The 19,074-nt window shown below is 43.2% G+C and overlaps 1 protein-coding gene across 6 annotated transcripts in view; it reads left to right on the top strand.

The window, feature by feature from the left end:
• Nucleotides 1-19,074, top strand: part of COL16A1 (collagen type XVI alpha 1 chain) — a 210,262-nt gene that overhangs the window by 34,802 nt on the left and 156,386 nt on the right. The gene's annotated exons all lie outside the window — the stretch shown is intronic.

Consider the following 19,074-nt stretch of genomic DNA (forward strand, 5'->3'; position numbering starts at 1 on the left):
TTTAGAGATGGCAGAAGGAAGGCGACTCCCTGCTCCTCACGGGGTCCTGCGGTCACCAGGGACGGGGGTCCGACAACCTCCGAGTAAGTCCAGCATTCAGTCGCGACCCTACTGCAGAGTGTTCCTGAACTACAGACCGAATCCCTTCCTGTCCGTGTGTGTGTGCGAGTAGGCCGGGTCTCCCTCTGAGCTCCTCTCAGAACAAGGGTACGGGTGGCAATTCCTCTCCATCCGATACTCGGTGGGATCCTCTGGGCCTAACCGGGCTTTCCCATCCAGGACGTAGAGTAGCAAGGTCGGGTGTCGGGGGCCGGTACCCCTCTTGCAGCCGGAGTCCCTCTGAATATATCAGCATGGCGAGGACAGGTGGCGTACTCCGCTCCGTCTGCATCCTGCCTGGGATCCATTTGCTATGGAGCCACACTCTCAAGCTCCAGGCCTTCTTGATCCTGGTCCTTGGCCGGGTTGAGACATTCCTTGTCTGCAACCTACCTCTCGTCCCAAGGCCAGGGTATGAGGGCTGTGTTCCCTGCCGGTGCAGGCCCACACAGGACCTGCGCTCCCGGAGGGAAGTCACATACACACAGTATTTTGACAGCACAGAGCAACCAAGACCGACTAGCCAGGTTGCGCCACAGACCGACCAACTAGGACCAGCCAAAATGAAGAACAACCAAGATCAAAGATGGCTTTTTATTAAATATGAAATCTAAAGTGTAACTAACTTGTAAGTCCTCCACCCTCACCCATTAACTGGTTCCTACCACTTTGTGTTCCCCAGTGTCCCTGTAACCAGGGGAGCAGCACCTAGTGCATACTAGCTCCCCCTGGTGGAGAAGTGTGGTGTTGGATGCAAAAGGTTAGGTCACGACTATCACACTGGGCTTACCTCAGAGGAGGAACAACACACTCCATTAAAGAAATGCAGCATCCCTGTGGCGGTCGGACCCTCAGGGGCGCCACACATGCCCAACTTTGATCTGATTTGCAGGTCCAAATCTCACAATCTATGTATCCATGAAAAAATGGGGGGTAAATGAAAAGAATGTATGCATCATCCAAGTTTTGTCCATTTTTTACATTAACTGGGATGAAGAAGCTTTGATTTTTATTTTTTTGCATATAAGCAGATTATTAGACAGTTCAGATTTACATTTAGAACTGCATGATTGTGTAATATGAACTCTAAGGCAAAAACAGGCAAATAACAGATTGGTTGCAGGTAAGTTACAATCTCATGCACTCTGCATTGTTGACTATCATGGCAAAGTTGCATGTGACCAAAACAGAGTTAGATTTTTTGCAATTCCCAATGAGGGCAAGGTGGGCTTGTAGGGGTAGGTCAGTGGCGGACACACCATTGGTGCAACCTGTGCAGCCGTACAGGGTCCCAAGAGGTATGGGGGCCCACTTCTACCTCGAAAGCAGGTGCAGTTGTGCATTATGATGAGCTATTGGACTGCAAATGGCCCAAATATTGTTCTTCTGTCTGTGTCCACTCCTGGAGTAGGGAAACGGGGAAGATGAGAGTTGCTCTATGCACGGCTTTTGAACACCTTTGGCATCTTTTGGAGACAGAAAAGTTGCATTGATTCCAGTGGCCAACTCACAATACTTTCACTACTTTAGTAACACTGCAAGGAAGTAGACCCTGTTTTCCCGATAGTAGCTTGATAATGGAGGTTGCAAAATTGTACTACCCCTTTCACAATTACTTAAAATAAATTATGACCCAAATACAATATCACAATTGTACTTAACTTGGAACAGTTCTCACGCCCCGGCTATTAGTAGTAGTAGTAGTAGTAGTAGTGGTATATGGAAGACATAAATTGCAGGTATAGAGAATTATATGGCAGATTGACCTGCAGATGGATTGGTAATCAGTTCAGTTTTTGTAACTGTTCATATGTATTTGCTAACATTATATGCAGCTATATTTGTAGTATTTATGTTTCCTTGTGATCTGATTTTACAAGAGAAATAAAATCTTAAAGTTTTAAATAGAAATAGAATTTTGCTTCAGTATTATTTGTCAGTGATATGTTGTCAGCCAGAGCAGTGTTGTATTATGAGCGTCCCAGTTGTTTAATGCACTTTGTTGTGAGAGAAGAAGCTTTGGATTAATCCAAAGCAAAAAAAATAAAAATTATGCAGTAGGGACCCAAATGGGAGGAAGGGATTGTGTTCATAAGCACAGCACACTTAATGCTTTGCAGATTTCCCAAATGTCAGTTTTTATGTTCGACTTCTTGCCTTTGAACATCCGTTCTTCATCTTCTTAAATACTTTTCTGTTCCCTTGATCTTTAAACAGATCCTGTAATCTTGATTGAGAACTTTTAAAAAAACTTTGAAGACACTAAACTCTAGAGGCTTCAAAATAGCATAAATCAAGGATGGCACTTGTGGTACAAGTGTAACCACGCCCAATGCTGATCTTAATTTGTGATACTTTTGTTTTTTACAATGGCATTATACACCCTTTATTAAAATCCTCATATTATTTAGTGTAGAATAAGAATATTAAAACTTTCTTACAATTACAGTGCTGTGCAAATTAATTGGGACAAAGCCAAAAAAAATATATTTTTGAATATTTAATAATAAAATGTTATAATGCACTGTTACATACTAATTTTAGTAAGAAATATGTCCTCCTTTAGCAGATATGAGATTTTCAATGCATTTTGGCATTGATTCTACCAAGTTTTTGCATAAATTCTTCAATTCTTCATCATGGAACCACATTTGTATGGCACTGTTTATCATGCGTTCTTTGGTTGTACAGTCCATTTTGCCGAGACGTCTCTTCACAATGCTCCACAAATTTTCTATAGGATTTAAGTCTGGTGAATTGCCAGGCCAGTCCAGCACTTTTACTTTATTTTCTTCCAGGAATTTCTTCACACACTTGGAATTGTGGCATGGAGAAAAAATACACTAAACCACTCCTCACAGAAACAAGCTCTCAACTGAAGCTGAGGGGGCAGATAGCTGTTATTTTCTGACTAAAACCAGTCAAACCACATTTTGTTACTCACGGTTGTACACTCACACCTGTTCAAAGCAGTTAAAACTGGTTTGAATTACTGACTGGTAACCAACTTACGATTTTACTTAAAAAATGCTTTGTCCCAATTAATTTGCACAGCACTGTAAAAGACAATCCAACCAGTCAGTTACAAGAAAACTAGAAACATGCTCCTTGATATGATCACTGTTAAGGACAATGATACATGGACCCTACAATTTATGTCTAAGTGGCTTTAGCAATTCCACTGCCTTTCAACTTACCTAGATTTTTGTACTGTGGGTTTGATAAAGGTGAGAAATGTTATTTGAGACTATACACACTGTCAGACATACAGACATACTGTATATGCATAGATTCATACACCTATATACTCTGTAACACACACATATAAACACCGTGGCACGCACACATACTTATCTTCACCTATAGCTTTCTATTATATATAAGGACAGGGTGGTCATGGATAGACAGGGTAGCTTCAGCAAGTGTGGCACCCCAGGGGTCTGGTTTCCACAGTAATAGCAGTATTACGTCTGTGAGCAGGTGGGAGGTCTCCTGGGCAGGAATCCTAAGCATGCCACACCTCCTGCCCAGTCCTGGGAGGGGAAGAACTTCCCCTATATAAACTGGGGCTGAGGCAGGGTTAGAGAGAGGAGTTCCAGACAGAGACGGAGTCTGGTCTGGACACGCAGAAACAGGGACAGATAGACATCAGGAGCTCTGTAGGAGCCAAGGAGAAGCGCCAGGGGCTGGAGCTGTGCAGAGTTCGCCCTGGGAGAAGGTACTAAAACCGGACACAGGAGTCCGAGGCTGTGGGGACTAAGATATACCCAGCAGCAGAATCCATCCGGCAGGGGATTCCAGGTCCTCTGGCCATAAAAGCCCGGAGGCTCAGTCACAATGAAGGGACCAGCACCGCCATCACGGAGCGGAGGCTAACAGGAGGCCCCAGGTCACCAGCCATACGGGTGAGCACCACACGGTATACCCAGGGACGTGGGCTACTTGTAACCGCCGAAAGCAGGGTAGCCAGGAAGGGTACAGATTAACGGGAAGGCCTACAACTCCACCTGGCCAGGGGAACTCCGGCTTACTCGCAGACTAACCAGGCCCCAACTACTAGCCAGTACTCCCGGGGGAATTTGCCTTGTACCATCAGTAAAGGCCCTGAACTGTACCCTCGCGTTTCTGTGCTTCCTTGTCGCACCGTTAGTGCTGGGACATCCACACCATCACTCCCAACATCATCCACATCCGCTGCCCTGAGGCCATACCCCTCCCGTTGGGGGTTATACCATCCACGCTGCACATCCGTACCACCGGCCTCAGCGGACTGCCCTGCAGCGGCGGCTTCATAGCCGCATTCAACGGGTGGCGTAGTCGGACACTAATACCATCATACCAATAACTGCCACTTAGTTTGACCACCCTGGGCACGGACCGGGTCACCGCCACACGAAGACTACTACCCCCATCGGATCCGGCTCCGGGTATTCCCCGCGCGCACGCGCGCCGCACTACAGCACTGGCCCAGGGGGTGAGTCACAAGCAGTAATGTAGAGTCAGCAGTAATGAAGAAGGTGAAGCCAAAGCCATGAATCCCAACTACCCACATCATAACTGGACTGCTCTAGCTAAAGTAATGCATTCTGCCATGTTATGGTTGGAGGTGAATATCTACTAAGCAACCTTCACCTTCCACTAGCTGATGCCATATAGATTTACTGTCCACAAGCACAAGAGCCAGAGAAGAAGCTGGAAGGAGGGGTCAAGAGGAAGGGTTTAACCCCCTTAACCATTCTTCCTTTTTGTCCCCTGTTGTTAGACCCATTCAATACCCTTACATTTCCTAGACCATGTTTGACAAACGCATCTGCTCTTCTCCAACTTACTTTAATTTCTCAGATTTTCAATAATTCACACGTTCAATTATTGTATTGAAACCATGCAAACTTAAACTTTTGTGTGTGCATTATGCTATGTCAGTAATCCTAATATTTTTTTCCACTTTAACTTGTTGTTTTCAACTTTTTACAGTCACCTTTTTAATGTTGCAGATGGCACTGGTTTTGATGTATGCTATTTCAGAGACTAGTCAACATGTGACTTTTAAGGCTAAATCGACAAGTTGTGGTTGTATTATAGCTAACACACAATACAACAGCAATGTTTGATCACTGCCTCTCATGTTCATTTCCCAATCTTGAGACGCAGTTGCATTTTTCCTCTTGCGTTTCTAGTGCATCTGTTTCTTCTTTTTTTTCTGCTTCAGTTTGCTCTCTTTTTTTCAGGACAGTCTTGAATAGCTTTGTGTAGAATCTTCAGATTCTTGGCAGTCTCACATACAGAATAGCTTTTATTTTACGAAACAACAATAGTCTGACATGTTTCTTGAGAAAGCTATTCATCTTTGCCTATTTTTGAATGCTGGATTGCACTGTAGAAATTCCAGCTCACAGGCAACTAAGAGGTTAGGGGGGCCTACTGTCATCTTAAAGGGAACCTGACGCTGATACATGGTCAAGATCCACGGGTAGCATGTATCAGACGTTGACTGCACGAATGCAGCCATACTGTATATGTTTCATTCAGAAACACTGCGATGTTTCAGATAAAAACATAATTTAATAACCTGTCTTACTATTCTTCTGTGCGGCTCAGTCCTTGAAGTCTTTTCCTGACTGCTGCCCTGGAGTGATAGGTCTCTCCCTACATGCATGTATAGGGAGAGACCTGACACTCAAGGGGAGAAGGTGTGGAAAAGCCATCAGGGACCCACCGGTCCAACTAGCCTCCTATACGGCTTGGTCTTTGGCAGCTTTTAAACTATATTTTTCTCTGAAACGCCACAGCCAATGCCTGATACATGCTGCCAATAGATCAGGCAGCATATATCAGCTGTCCTATGCAATTTCCTATGCAAAGGATTGAGCTGATAAGCTTCATAGCTCACAATTATTCGTGGATTTGTAGCGCCCCGAGGGTTCGGCAGCTACAGGGGTATTGCACCTCAGACCAGAGGTGTGATATTCCACTCCCGGGTAAGGATGGAGTGTGGACCAGGACTCGGTAGGCTGCATGCATCACACACACCCCATTTCCGAGGGACAGCTCAACGGTGCTCCCACTAGACAGAAGTGCAGGCACGACAGCATCTGTCCCTGGCTGGAGTGGGGAGGGGGGAGGAAAACCCAGTGATGTAGGAGCAGATAGAGGTTGGGTCTCTGGGCATAGGTAGGAGCCCATTGGTTGCAAGTCACCTGGGCTCACACACAGAGAGGGAGGTATATAAGATGGGCACCATCTTAGCTCAGGGTCTGTTCAGGGAGAGAAGGAGTTCAGCCAGGAGGGATGACAGGGAGCTGTGGCTCAGTCTGGGCCCAGCTCCACGAGGCAGGCCTGGAGTGAAGGCCAGAAACAGCAGAGGGAACAGAAACAGAGAGTAACAGAAAGGGAAGGAAGAAAGGAACAGAACACTAAGTGAGGCCCAGAGACACGAGAGAAGAAGGAACCCCAAAGGCCCAGGAGATTGTGGGTGACGGGTTGGCGGATCAGGGTACCGGATCCCAAGTTGGTGGAGGCGACTAATCCTCAGCCAAGGACCGGCGGTCGTGATCACATCTTGGTGCGACCCCTCACTACACCTACTAGAAAGGCACACCACATAAGGTCAGGGAAGTGGACATCCAGCCTCCCAAGAGAAGACCCGAGGCAGCTGGACAGACGTAGTGTCACTGGTGGGGCACGGCCAGAGAAAGGAATAGAAGGGAGTCCTGTGCCACACTCTGGAATTGCCTGGGGGTTGACCGAGCCCCTTGCCTGGTGGACGCAGCACGGCTTGGGCAGTCACTACCGGTACCGAAGTGATTTGGAATATAAAGAACTGTGAGTAAAGCCTTTGAACTGCAATCCCACGTCTCTGTGCTTCATCGCCGCGCCAGCACTACTAGTGCTGGGACGCTTGCACCATCACTCCCATCATCCACTCTTACTGCCCTGGGGCTGCACTCTTCCCGTGGGGAGTCACACTACCTCAGCTGCATACACCATCAGCACCAGCGGTCTACCTTGCAGCGGCGGTCCACACTGACCGCAATCCACGGGTGGCGTAGTCGGACAATTAACTTAAAACCCTATAAAGACTGCCACTGGTTTGACCACCCTGAGCCACGGGACCGGGTCGCCGCCACGGAGACTACAACCCCCCAGAGACCTGGTTCCGGGTAACCCACACGCGTGCGCAAACGCGGCCCAGGGGGCGAGTCAGATTGATAGAGAGAAATAGTAGCTTTATGATGAGCTTTGGGATAAGAGGGGGTTCCATATATATTTATATCACAATGGCCCTCTGCGGTCTGTATGTGACCCTTTTCTTCCCCAAGAAAATTAATTTACTTGCTTCTTTTTAGCATTTTATTTATCCAAAGGCAGAAATGTAAAATATATAAAGGAAAAGGCTTATATTTCTCCTGTTGGATCCCCTGATGACTTTTACCAAAAAAACTGCATGAATAACTGCATCAAAAATCAAATGTACACATCAACCTACAGGTCCCACCCCCCATACACTGAAAAAAACGCATTGCAAAACCACATGCAGTTTTGCCACAAATTGTCAAGGGTTGAGAAGATTTTCAGCCATGTGGCATGTACAGGTGAGGCACATAGAGAGAAAGCATGGATACAATGTGGTTCACCTGCACAATCAAAAGCTACATTGCAGAACAATGTCAACCTGTGAGACAACAAGGAACATAAGCGGCCATTCACACAGCATAACGATGCAAATAGCTTGCATGGCAGAGCTCAAAGTTTACACAGTGTCTTAGTATGAATTGGTAGCGTCTTAGTATGAATTGGTAAGGCTTCCCTGTGTTTCCATACATTCATACAAGCATTCATACAGGCTTCCTTAGAAGCAAGTTTCTATACACATGGTAGCAAGCAAGTTTCTATACACATGGTAGCCTACATACTGTAGATCAAGCACTACACCATACAAAAGTCTCCATACACACGGAATCCTATGAAATACGCACATCATTTTTTTAATGTCAGATCTGTAAAGTATCCCAAAAAAAATTGCATGCTTGCATATAAATTTGGAGGCATAAAAGGCAAATGAAGGTCTCACAGAGCTCTCTGGTAGCCCTATAAATTCTCTAAGAGTGTATTCACATATAATACACCCATAGTGTGCAATGCAGTAGCATAACTAAGTCAAATGTGGTTTTTGATGTAAATCACAAGTTTTTCTGTGTGGTTGTAGTTTTCACGTGTTTTACTGCATTGAAAAGAAAACCTATGTAATTTGATTAAAAAAATGCATGCAGTTTTTCCCCATGGATTTTGACACACTGTTGGAAGAGACTGATAAATTCTTAGAACACTAGATTAAAAGGGATCACTGGTAATAGAAAAAATAGAGAAATAAAGAAAATACATTTCTAAATACCTTTTTAATTAGCAAATCACATTTGCTTTGTCTAGTGAGGTAATCACCATAGCATATTAAAATGGACGCTGTCTTGTAAGGGGTCGCTCACACGAACAATGATTCTCTCTTCCCAGAGAACCAGATTTTATGGTAATGACACTCGGCTCAAACTCTGATCAGAGTTTGAGCCAAATGTCATCTTACTGTGATCCGATTTTCTCGCATGAGAGAATCGTATCACAGGTGCGGAGAAGACGGAGAACGTAATTTCTCCATCTTCTCCATTCTCTGTGTCCGCATAAATCTGACTTCACTCGGATGACATCCGAGTGCAGTCTGATGTTTTACACACACCCATAGACTTGTATGGGTGCGCATGATCCAATTTGTGGAATCACTCGCAGCATGCTGCAATTTTTTTCAGTCTGAATCGGCATGAGAAAAAAAAATGCAGATCTGCACTACCCTATAGTAAAACATTGTGCCAAGTGCTGTCCGATAAAACATCAGATAGCACTCGGCCATGTTATAAGCTCGTGCGAGCGATCCCTTACACTGACATAAACCTGTCCTATAATGTAATTAGGACAGGCGCCTGTAAGCATGAGCAGTAGGAAGCTCCGCTGCTCTGATCTGGAGATAAATTATAGAACATAGTGTCTATCCTCACTTCACAGCAGCTGCTCAGCATTCAGAAAGTTAAAATATATGCTGGACAGCAGAGTGAGCAGCCTCTTCTTGCCTTAGAGACCCTGATATTTCCAGTGTTAGATCAGAAAGACTAGGTGGACAGCAGTGTGAGCAGCCTCTTGTTATATTACAACACCTGTTATCGCCTGTATTAGATCAGATTGACTGGATGAAAAGCAGTGAAAGTGTCCTCTTTTTATCTCAGAACCCCTGGTGTCTTCAGTACTAAAGCAGAAAGACAGGGTGAACAGCAGTGTGATCAGCCTATTCTTACCTCAGCACTTCTGGTAAATCTAATATGACATTAGAAAGACAGGGTGGACACAGTGTAAACGGCCTCTTCTTACCTTAGCAGTCCTGGTATCTCTGTTATGAGAATAAACATTTAAAGCCTCTTCTTCCCTCAGCACCCTTGATATCTCCAGTATTAAAGCAGAAAGATAGGGTGAGCAGCCTATTTTTACGCCAGCAGCCTGGTATTTCCAGTTTTAAATCAGAAAGACTTGGTGGACAGCAGTGTGTGCAGCCTCTTTTTACCTCAGAAGCCCTAGCATCTCCAGGACTAGATTAGAAAGAAAGGGTGGGCAGCAGTGTGAACAACCTCTTTTTACCTTAGCACTCTTGTTATCTCCAGTATTAGATCAGAAAGGCAGAGTGGACAGCAGTGTGAATGCCCTCTTCTTGCCTGAGCACCTCTGGTATCTCCAGTATTAGATTAGAAAGACAAGGTGAACAGCAGTGTGAATAGCCTCTTCTTACATTAGAACTCCTGTTATCTCCAGTATTAGATCAGATATACCGGATAAAATGTGATGTGAGTGTCCTCTTCTTACCTCAGCACCCTTGGTGTCTCCAGTATTAAAGCAGAAAGAGTGAACAGCAGTGTGACCAGCCTATTCTTACCTCAGCACTTATGGTAATTACAGTATTAGATCAGAAACACAGAATGGACAGCAGTGTGAGCAGCCTTTCTTACCTCAGCACTCCTTGTTTCTCCAGTATTAGATCAGAAAGACAGGGTGGACAGGGTATAAGCATCCTCTTCTTAACTTAGCAGTCCTGGTATCTCCATTATCAGAATAAACACTTCGATCCTCTTTTTATATCAGCACCCTTGATGTCTCCAGTATTACAGCAGAAAGATAGGGTACGCAGCAATGTGAGTAGCCTCTTTTACCTCAGTACCCTTGATCTCTCCAGTATCAGATTAAAAAGATAGGGTGGACAGCAGTTTGAGCAGCCTCTTCTTACCTCAGTACTCTTTGTATTTCCAGTATTAAATCAAAAAGCTATTATGGACAGCAGTGTGAGCAGCCTCTTCTTACCTCAGCACCCCAGGTATCTCCAGTATTAAATCAGATAGATAGAATGGACAGCAGTATGAGTAACTTCTTCCTACCTCAGTACTCTTGGTATCTCCAGTATTAGATCAGAAAGACATTGTAGACAGCAATGAGTGCAGACACTTCTTACCTCAGCACTCCAGGTATCTCCAGTATCAGAATAAATCCTGAGAGCATATCTTTGTACAGATAAAGGGAGAGGACGGAGCTTCCCTCTGATAACAGGCATCTGTTGTATTAAAATTCTTGGACAGGTTTCTTTCAGTGTAACAACATAGCAAGTCATTTTATAGGTTTAATCCTTAGAATTTTATTTATATTTTATTGTTAATGACATTTTTTTCTATTCACAAAAAAAACCTTTAATGACTGTAGAACATAACTTCTGTGACCTTCTGAAGTTTTCTTTTAATTTATGACACACTTATGTAATTAGATATTTTTGTGGGAAAACACAGTAGTATTATTTGGACACAAGACCATATATGAATAATAAATGAATATTAATACTGTTAGCGCTTCATTTTTTCACTAATCAATAAGCAGAACCACATGTTATAAGTATGTTCCAAGTCTGCAGAATACTTGAATACTTCTAACATCCTGTTTATTTCGATGTTTCATTATAGCAACATATGTCATATGACCTGACCTCAGTCAGGGTCATGTATGAATAAAGTTACTATACTAACACATTGGACTATACACTTGACATCAGTTGTCCAGTCATACATAAAGAGAAATGTAAAGTTCTTGCACTGCAGCTGTGCAATGGTGGTCTGGCCGAAGTGCCAGCACACACACCCACAAACTGAAGTGACGTATATTTGTTGAACCAAATTCCCTATTTAAAGCACCACTCCAGTGTTTTTTTCTAGATTTTACCTCTGGAATGGTGTAACTAATCTAATTTCCCTGCACTTAGTCTCACACTTAACACCTGCAGTCTTCTTCTGTTATCGGCGCCGCTCCGGTTGGTCTCCAGCAGTTTGTGACCTGCCGGATTGCACCAGTGTTTGCTAGGTGAGCTGGAAGTCAAAACTGAATGTCAGTCTATGAGAGACATCACGAGGCCCTCATAGCTTTGCATTGAGATATTTTGACCATTACCTTTGCCTTCCGTTCATTCAGAAGTTGAGGTCACAAGATGGCGGCATGGGACCAGAGCGGCGCCAGGAAGAGCTGAAGACAGTGAATGGTGAGTATATTACTAGGCTCAGGGACCTTACATTAGTAGCAGCACCACAGTGCTGAAATAAAAAAAAATGCTGGGGTGATGCTTTAAAGTGGACAGTTCACCATTTTTTTATGTTGAACTAGACACGCCATATGGCTGCAGAGCAGAATAAAACATTTGTATTTTTTTTTACTTTAGTTAAATCCAAGCGGGTGTTTTTAAATAGTTTTCACTACGGGTGTCTACTTCTGCCTCCTGTATGACGCTGACAGCTATTAACTCCAGTTAATATTTCTACACTCCTGTGCTGTGTAATATATCTTCAGTGCTTATTTAGGTTGCACATTATGTCTGGCAGGAGCTGTGGACTCTGGTCAGGTGTCTTTGATGACATCATTACAGGTGTTTCTGCACCTCTATGTTGCTGCCTACTTATGAGAGGTTAGTGTCATACAGGAGGCAGAAGTACACGCCCCAGTGAAAACTATTTATTAACACCCACTTGGATTTACCTAAAGTTAACTCAGTAGGTGCCAAATATTTGACTGCTAATATATCCACAACAGAGAGGCGAAATTTAAAAAAACAACAACAAAAAGGTTTTATTTCGATCTGCAGCCACTATTATATTGTGTGTCCAGTTCAACATGAAACATTTGGTGAAAGGCCCTCTTTAAGAGAAATAAAACCTGTCAATAATGCAAGATTAGTGGTAGGTCCTAAAAATGGTGTTAACCATAGCTTCATATTTTTGGCTTAGTGAACACTCGATCGAGCATACCCACATTTTATATTTGATAATACCAAGTAAGAAGCACAAATGCCATTATTTACCATACAAATATGCAATGTGTAAGCACTCGGTCTTCCCATCTATATACTTTAACCATGAAAACCTTCTTTGTAGGTCATTTGGGTAATATAGTATAAGCATGCTGCTACAATTGCTCATTTGCAGAACTGTTAGAAATAATATCTACTAATCCTTTATTTACACATATGGTTCCTGCAGAACGCGCATTGCAGGAGGTCTGAGTCAATTTCACATGTCTTTATAGCACTTTCTTATATCAGTCTTGGCAGAGCAGATACAGATGGCATGCTAGCAAGTAATTGATTTAGAAATGTTATAGATGTAGTAATACAGCATGATTCGAGTTGCTTGTTGGCATCAGACAAGACAGCGTGCATTCAACGCTTTATGTATGAATGTTACACCTTGTTCCCATGTGTATCTCTGGATGTATTCCATTGATCACTCCTTATCTCCCAGCAGTCTGCCAAGTTTTTTTCTGACAACATGCCAATCTGCGTCTGATCACTTACATATATCCTTCTTACGCTTTGAATGTTAGGTAGACGTATCCTCTGCCAGCTCCGTGTGCGGGAAATAGGCTTCTGAATGTCAAGAACAGCTTCACAGTTTAGAGAGGTGTGAGCGAGCATACATGTTATAAGCAGGTGCGGCACCATGTTAAATGCTGCCATGTGGGAATGTGGTAAAGTTTCTTTATGACATTTAACTTTTCACACTTTTGACAGTTACATCTAGCATGACATTTAACAGCATGATGAAGTCAGAGCAGACTTATGTAGCAAGCGTTTGTATAGCCATGTGGACTATAGATAATGCGCTTGTGTTAATAAGAGCACTTCATCTTAACTTCTGATATCATTTGTGCTATATTAAATTTGATTCTGCTTGTAAAATCCCTTATTTTATAGAGCACTGTGGCTAGGATGGCCATAAGCCATGGTGAAATTGTAGATCTAACAAGTCGTTTTTAAACAGACAGAAGACTTTTTAAGTGACTCAATTAAAATGCACAAAAACTTGCCCAACTGAGTAGAGCTGTACTGGGTCTTGGGCTTGCCACATGGCTGTAAGATTATTCTTATTGAGTCATATTTAGATCGTGATAGTAAACAATAAACCGTTCAATTATAAGTCACTTGTAGAATACAGCGCATTATTCCATGTCAAGTGATAGATTTGACTTGATTTCATAAAGAAGCAACATGTTTTTTTTTGCCATCTACTATATGTTTACAAGTCTTTGCTAACATTAAAGAATAACTAAACCTTTTTTTTATTTAATTATTGATCAGTCTTTGCAAAAAATAACAACAAAGAATAGCAAGAACATCCAAATAATTAATAAAAATATATTTTATTACATCAAGAATATAAAAACAGCCTCTTGGCCGAATAAAAAGTGTATATAAAACGGGAAAAAAGACAGGAAAAAATCACAGGGAAACGCAAAGTGGGTATCTTTTGTTGGTAACAATTTTACACTAATATAACAGCAAGGTGGATCAACCATAAAATACATACAAAAGCATATAGGTCATGTGGTCCTAAATAATATAGTGCCCTTAGAAAATCTATTGATATGTATCTATGGGCTAATTACTATAATAAACAGTGGACTTATGGACTGCCACATAATATTTATATATTGAAGAAAAGCATGTGGCTTCTTTACTAAATCAAGTCACATCTATCACTTGACATGGAATAAAGCGCTGTGTTCTACAAGTGACTTATAATTGAAAGCTTAATAACTATGACAATCTAAATATTACACAGATCTGCAAGTGTAAAATTGTTTGAAAAGTAAGAGGTGATTTTTATATACTTTCAATAGCTGAACTCAGTAAAATATCAAAAAAATTCCATCACGTACAGTTTTTTCATAAACACTGACTCCATAGGCTTTTTCTTGCACCATACTTTGACCCCTTTGCGTGACCTTTGGTGGATGATTTTGGTGTCATTAAATTGGTTAGAAATTATTGGACGCTGCACTGCGATTGGCTGCTGTGGGCAGAGAAGATTTTTTTTAACCCAGCTTCCAAAGAGTATGGTGGTGTCCATAGCATCCAATCATAGCATATCTTTCATTTTACCTCAGCAGTATAAGAAATTAAAGCTGCGCTGTGATTGGTTGCTATGGGGAGCAAAGACAGATATTCATTTAGAGTTCATAAGAGTGTGGTGGTGGGCTTACCACGATTCCTTTCAGTGTTTAGTGATTGTGGTGGATTAAGCTTCTGTCTCTAACAACATCATCGAAATGGCCTCAAGGGGGCATCATAATTCACCCGACAACTTTTGCTACATTTGCGGTTGTTTTATAGTGAAAATACAACGAAGAAACATTACGAACTTTGTTAGAAAAGTGAATTACATGTACTTTGGTGTAAAACTAGGTGATCAGGACCATAGGCGGATTATAATGAGGGCAATCTGGGCTACCGCCCGGGGTCCGGTGCTTCGGGGGGCTCTTGGCCAGATTTCCCTCATTATAATATGTGCGGCGAGGCGGCGCCGATACATCAGACACCGGCAGGCTGAGGCAGGGGTGCCCCTGGACCGCTCTCCCAGCAGCGGCGCTGCTTCTTCTTCGGCCGGGCCAGCACTGCACCTGTTAACTTCCCTGTGTGCTTGTGCTGGCCCGGCCGTGTCACAGCTTGGAGACACGGCCCTGTGCGCGGCCGTGTCTGCTAGTGTGACGTCACACAGTGTGCGCCCTGCACTGCTGCACCAGAGAGGAGCTGGACAACATCTGGAGTCGAGCCGGGGGATGGTGAGTGACGTGTGTGTGTGCAGGCAGATATCATTGTGTGATGTCTGTTTATATGTATTTTTGTGTTTCAAATGTGTTTATGCGTGTATGTATATGACTGTACATGTTTGTGTGTGTGTGCGGGACTGCGTGTGGCCTCCTCCCGCTGTATTTGGGGGGCGCCATGCGGCCTCCTCCTGCTGTATCTGGGGGGCGCCATGCGGCCTCCTCCTGCTGTATCTGGGGGGCGCCATGCGGCCTCCTCCTGCCGTATCTGGGGGGCGCATGCCGCCTCCTCCCGCTGTATCTGGGGGGCGCTGTGCTGTTTCCTCCTGCTGTATATGGGGGGCGCCGTGTGGCCTCTTCCCGCTGTATCTGGGGGGCGCCGTGCTGTGTATAGATGGCTATGTCTGGCCTCCTGCTGTGTATAGGAGGATTATGTGGCAGCTCATATTGTGTGTAGGGTCTCATACTGTATATAGGGGATGTCAGCATACTTAATTGTGCTCAATATTAAGTAATACAATTAATGTAAAAAAAATGATTATAATATATTAATATTGTGCAGAATTAATTTCACGTGAAATATCACATGATCTATCACAGGGGATCATGTGACATGTCACATGATACATCAAGTGTGTATGTGGTGGGGGGGGCGCGCCTTCTAAACTGCCTGGGGCCCTTGCTACTCTTAATCCACCCCTGATCAGGACAAGTCGTGGCCTCCACATGTAGTGTGTTCTGTTTGTGTAGAAGAACTATGACAGTGGTCTAAAGGGAAGAAAGAGCTTTCGTCGTGGCGCGACTATGATCTGTAAGGAACCGCAAAATCATAGTGATGACAAGTCATTGGATTTGAAAAAAATGTTCATAATCCCAAATTTTGCATTCTTGTGTTATCAATGCTGTTTGCATGTTCTTTTTTATTGCTTAGGTTTTAAATCCATACTGAGTCCCATAAAGTACAGATGTAGCAAATAGCAAATGAGCAAGCATGACAAGCATGGTGCACTATGTCATTCATATTCAGAGCATACTGTTCATGCACTTAATATGGTCATGCTAAGTTACTAGCATAAAGCACCATGACGTGACATGCTATGGTAACAGAGTAGTGTGATATTTCTTCATTTCATGTTTCCTACATCTGTATCATGTCCTGTAGAATTTTGATCTTGTCTTATAGACACATTTCAGTATCCCAGAATCTGGTATTGGTCTTTATCCATGGTAACAGTGACCCTGTGTTCTTCTTATTGGCAATCAGATCTCTCATTATTAATCTATCCCACTGAACAAAATGTGTCTATTACTTTTGTTTTCTTCATATTGAAATGAAGTCCTATATTTACAGTCTATTCTTCCACCAATCCATTGTTCGAGGTTTTTTTTTTTTACAACTTTAAAGTGACAGAGCGCAGTTGGCATAACGCCCTGGCAGTTTACAGGAAAATAGTGTCCCAGTCCCAATGTGCTGTCAGGTGTGGGGCACATCTCACTCACTTGTAGGCCTCAGGCCTCCGCTGTCTCTAGGCCTCCATCCTCAGGAGCCGCCATACATAACTCAGTGGATACCCAGTTTGTTTCAACAAACAAGAGTTTACTGGACAATTCAAGTTCATCAGATTGTAACACACAGTATCAGGCACAACACTTCTTATTTCTTGTTTCCTTAATACAGTACATCTTCAGCATTACTATCCGTTCCTCCAGGACTATCCCTACGTTTGCTGGTTCTGTCAGCCCTAGGTACTTCCTGTCCAGTTCCGCAGTACACCCGGGATCCACTACCTTCCCTTTACGTGGTTCCACATCCATCGTACCCTGTACGCCAGAGGAAACGGCACTTTTCATAGTATCTGTCTCGAGCCTTGAGCTCCGGATGTTGCCGGAATGTCCGCAAGGAATTCCCGTAAGGCCTCCCATTGCCTCGAACAATAGTTTCTTGCTGACACTAGCAGCCTACTGCACTTGAACTTTACCTTGGTTACTGTTTTTCCCTATTTCACTATCAGGAAGCAGTCCCTTTTTACTGGGGCTTGCCTCACCCACTATGGGCCAGTCCCAAACATTAACTGTATCTTATCCCATGGTCACCACCTAACTACAGTTACCATTCTTATACTAAGAATATTCAGTGGCAGGAACACGTACAGTCCACCACTCTTACACAGCTCAGAGCTGGAACACACATCAATCAGACATATATTATATCCTGTGACGGAGTCACTGGTGATATATGTGAGGGGAGATATGATTCAATGAGGCTACTAGCTTCGGTGAACTGAACCTACAAGTTATCTCCAGCATGTTATGTGTTGGGGATTAAACCATCATTTTAAAAGGGAGTTGTTTTTTGTGAATGACCATTGTGAAGGGTGGGAGGTCATTCCCCATATCTCCGTCTCAACGGTGTGGCTGGAGGAATTAAATCTCTAGCATTGAATTTTTTTTCTGTTGTGAGTTTGGAGAAGGAAGTCTCCAGACTGTGTGGAACTTCAGCTCAGGAGGAGCTGAAGTGTGCTACAACTTAAATGGGCGAATCCCGCATGCTATGGACTGTGCTATTATTTATGTTTTGTTTTACTGATATGCCAGCAAGGCCGTGTTTATTTTCTTGAACCTTCAGTGCTTTAAGCCGTTTTAAATAAACCTGCAGACGGAAACGATCCTGTGTCTACTTTTGGAAGCAGCCGAGTGAGTTGTCTTACCACAATAGGCTATATCATAAATTTGGGGAAAAAAAACTTTAATTCTGCATTTCAGTTCATATTCCCACTGTGCATCACATGCAGTCCACTTCTGTATATCCCTGACAATAATGTCAGAATGTCAGTGTTTTCCCTTGCTCACAAATCCTTTCACACCCCGTGTCCCACCTATATTACATCCCATGCACAGCTGAAAGATTTCCAGGCATCAGGCCATCTATGTCATGCTTGGCGCTCTCTAACTTTATATTTAAACTTTAGGAAAGAGGAAAAATAGGATTCCTAGAATGAATGAGAGTGTAGTAATACTAATTCTTTTTCCCTTTCACATAAATTCATCATACCTCTTGGCATGGCAAGTTAGTAGTATTAGTGAACAGTTCTCATTCTCAGTGCATTCTGTATCCCATGGAAGTAATAGATCACTGCCATAACAGATAGGTAAGTGAGAACATCGAACTACATCCGTTTTGTCACCAGCTCCCGAAACTACTAAAACTAAATCACTGTATGTGAAAAACAGTTTGCCCGAGGAGATGTCATAGTAACTCCTTGCAATGCTCCATTTAATTAATGCAGCTTGTAATAAAGGGAAAATTAAATTGTGAAGAAAGCCTTGAGTGCTTCTATCAGCGATAGACACTTAAAAATATATATAATTAAAATTTAATATCTGTTTAGTTATATTACAATGTTAGCAACTAGTAACTATGTCTCCTGGTTTTGAAAATATATATATACACCATATTTTTCGGACTATAAGACGCACTTTTTTCCTCCAAAATTTTGGAGGAAAATGGGGGGTGCGTCTTATAGTCCGAATACTATATACATGGCTGTACGTGGTGGTGGGTGTGGGGGAGCGACAGCGGGGGATCAGCGTGGCACAGGAGGCAGCAACCCCCTGCTGCAGCCTACGCTGTGCCCGCTATTAAAGAAAATGTATATTCCCTGCTCCCCACGCCCATGGGCGTGGAGAGCAATGAATATTAATTTTTCTTAATAGCCGGCACACTGGAACCACAGCGGTGCTCCTGCTGCCGCTCTGCAGTCTGTGTGCCCGCTATTAAAGCTCATGAATATTCCCTACAACTCACTCCCATGG

Source organism: Phyllobates terribilis, unplaced genomic scaffold (assembly GCF_046119375.1).
Source record: "Phyllobates terribilis strain yellow unplaced genomic scaffold, ASM4611937v1 Scaffold_2__4_contigs__length_985480577, whole genome shotgun sequence".
Lineage (NCBI taxonomy): Eukaryota > Metazoa > Chordata > Amphibia > Anura > Dendrobatidae > Phyllobates > Phyllobates terribilis.